Genomic DNA, 3,589 nt, shown 5'->3' with positions numbered 1-3,589 from the left:
ACAGCATGCTTGGTAGGATCAGAATGTCACCGCTGAGAAACAGAGTGTGTGCATGCTACACAGTCAACTTTGGGAACTGAGTCCACAGACTGCTGCTCCCAAGGCCTGTCGTCAGTCAAGGGGCTCCTCTCCAAGGAAGGCGTAGGTGAACAGTGATCTGGGTGCCTTGCTGGGAGGGTCAGATGTCTGCTGGAGAGAAAGTGTGTAACCCTCAGGTGGGAGTACCCAAAGGAGCCTGAGAGGTCTAGAATGGAGGTGACCTAAGAGGGCACTGAATTCTCAGCCTAGGCAACTGATCTTGAGGAAACCCTCATGGTAGCTCTGCAATGGCCTGAGGAGACCATAAGGCCTCTAGTCAAAAAACCCAGTCACTAGCTTGAGCAAGATGGAAACAAACAATAGGATGAGCTGCATAGCGGGGACTGGAAACTTTGTTTTGAATTAAGAGATAAATGTATTTATAACATAGGGCTAAGTTTGATTTTCTCTGAGTACTATAATTAGCCAAGCAATTGAGGCTTGTGGAGAATTCGAATATGGAGAACGCACAAAGTCCCATTTATCTATGCACACTGGGAATGACGTTCAGTTTTTAATCTGCCATGCAGAGGTGAGTGGCCACAGGCCAATGGCTGGCATGGGAGGTGGACTGGCGTTAGTGAGTAATACATGTGTATTTGTGGTAGAGGTTTGTGATTGACAGGTGGATTGGGCAGACGTTAGTGACTGGCAGGTGAGGTGGAGAGAAGCTGGTGACTGGGAAGTGTGGGTAGAGATTAGTGGCTGGCAGTTGGAGCTGACAAAGGCCCCGCGGTTACCCTGGTGATGTGCACACAGTTCTCCATTGATCCCCTCTGGGCAGGTGTGGCTGCCCCTGTGGCAGCAGAGAAGGCAGGTCTTTGGCTTCCACTGATGAGAACCTCAACAAGAAATCAGTTTGTAGAGATTTGTTCTCCATAATTGTCATGTTATCTCCTGCGAGGTTTTTTTTTCTTCAATAGAATGTTCTTCTACATATTTGGTTTACTGAAGATGAAGTTGGGGGTACATAGAATTTCTATTTACTGAAATATGCATTTTTTGTCTTTCAACTATTATCTCCTATTTCTAGCCCTGTTGAGTTCCCACAGTATATACTCGAAGTACAAATATTCTCAAGGATGACACTTTGGGACATTCCACGATTTCTCAGTGGACATTCTGGAATTCCCAGGCAGGGGAGAGGCTGTGGAGCAGGACACAACAGGAGGCCTTTCCTCCCCCTCACAGTGCCTCTGAGGTTACTTAAGCTCAGTGCTTCTCAGTGTTACAGAAGTAACCAGCCACTTTCTGATCGGATTTAAAGCTCACTCCGCAACACAGAATTCATGCTTGGTATTGTTGAGTAAATCAGACCCCTATGACTGGCTATGTCACCAGCCCTGGGGAGAACTGAGCACTAATTTCCTGCTAAATGGACACAGTAATAAACTGCTCTTAACTTCTTGACTTTATACCCACATCTCAGTGACTCCTTCAACCCTCACTGGAGAAACTTCTTTTTGCAATAGATGGAGAATAATAGAGAGACACTCCTGGCCAAGGTGTAAAGAATAAGAGCCCGTGGAATGCTTAGCTCTAAATGTAATTCCTATATTGTATTTTTCCTCCCCAAGGCTCATGGAGCAAGAGGCAGCAGAAAGATTGTAAAGCCCAAGGTTGCATGGATTGGCAGTGAAGCATTTGCTAGACATTTGGACCTAACAAGACTGCTGCATACATGAGCTCATGGCAGCTAAGACAGCATGTAAAAGCCCTGCCCAAGACCCTGGTATGGATGTGGAGGGACTTATGAAACTATTGGCAGATGGGAAGCTATTGGTTTTGGATGGCGTATGAAGGAGGGAGAGTAAGTTTTCTTTAGGAATCCAGGCCTCCGAAAACTACCATGCTGAAACTGCTGGTCCATTAATTGTGAACGCACACACAGCACTAACTCAAAGGCTTCCTTCCTTCCTTCCTTCCTTCCTTCCTTCCTTCCTTCCTTCCTTCCTTCCTTCCTCCCTCCTTCCCTCCCTCCCTCCCTTCCTTGCTCCCTTCTTTCCTTTCTCCTTTCTTTTCTCTCTCCCCTCCTCTCTCTTTCTTTCTTGTTTTTACATCCCAACCAACATTTCCCCTCCCTCCTCTTCTTCCAGTCTCCCCCCATCTCTCTTCTCCCTCTCCCAACCATGCTGTTCCTATATTGATTGTTTTTGTGTGGATGATGTGATCTATTGATCAGAGAGGGTAACTGGAGTCTGCTGCTGTCTGTGCACTGGTGTATATTTCTCCTTCCAGGTGTAAGGCTGTTTAGTTTATAAACCTCGAGCTGTTAGATGCATGTAGATTCACAACTGTTCTGTCTTATCCATGAATCCACTCTTTGCAGTCATACACCTTTCGTGGTTCTCTTGCCGTTACTTTGATGGAGGAAGGTCATTGGTTAAATAAAAAGAAACTGCTTGGCCCTCATTGGTTAGAAGATAGGTGGGAGAAGTAAACAGAACAGAACGCTGGGAGGAAGAGGAAGTGAGCTCAGACTCGACAGCTCTTCTCTTGGGAGCAGACGCCTCAGAGAGACACCATGCTCCCTGCTCCAGGGAAGATGCACGCGATGAAGCTCCGACCCAGGATGGACTTAGGCTAGAATATTCCCGGTAAGCACACCTAGCTGTGCTACATAGAATATTAGAAATGGGCTAGTCCAGGTGTGAGAATTAGCCTAGAAGAGGCTAGATAGAAATGGGCCAAGCAGTGATTAAATGAATACAGTTTGTGTGTTGTTATTTCGGGCATAAGATAGCCAGGCAGCCGGGGTGCTGGGGACGCAGCCCCGCCGCCCTTATTACTACATTACTTTGTTACGTTTCAGTGTAGCTACACCTGCTCACTTTAGGATCTATTTGTTCCTGGAAAATATTTTTTTCTTGCCATTAACAGCCTGCGTGATTTTGTTGGTGAGTTGGATTTCTATGCTGTTATCCTCTGCCTTCTAGGTTTCAGACAGATATTCTGGTGATGCGGATATCTGCTCTTTTCATGTTCTCCCACATATCTTCACTATTCTCTTCTCTTCCTTACTTCTTATTGGCAAATACCTGACTTCAGGCTCCAATATTTCCTGTGTTAATTTACAATATTTCCTTTAATACACAGCACCTGTGTTGAGACTTCCAGCTGAGGTTTTCATTTGACCCTTTGAACTCCTCATTTAGAAGGTTTCCATTTGGCTCTTTTTCAAAGCGTCTTGCTGACTTTCTCATTCACATTCTGTAGGTTTCTTAATTTTATTTAACCAAATCTTGTTAGATTCTATTGGTCTTTTAAAGATAATTGTTTTTGTTTTCTTTGTATATTTTTTTATCTCTAGACAGGATTTGCTGTATAGAGTGTAAAGATTTAGGTCTCATGGTCTTCTGGCCTTAGCTTCTCAAGCGCTGGGAGGATTATAGATATACAGTATAGCACTGCTCTTTTGAGGTTTTTTTCTTTGTCTTTTCAATCTAAATTTCTTTTGGAACTGTTAGCAGTGAGTTTTCATCTTTTGTAGGCAACGCTTTTCTTTCCTGTG

The sequence above is a fragment of the Microtus pennsylvanicus genome, chromosome 6 (genome assembly GCF_037038515.1).
Source record: "Microtus pennsylvanicus isolate mMicPen1 chromosome 6, mMicPen1.hap1, whole genome shotgun sequence".
Classification (NCBI taxonomy): domain Eukaryota; kingdom Metazoa; phylum Chordata; class Mammalia; order Rodentia; family Cricetidae; genus Microtus; species Microtus pennsylvanicus.
Note: the sequence above shows the minus strand (reverse complement) of the source record.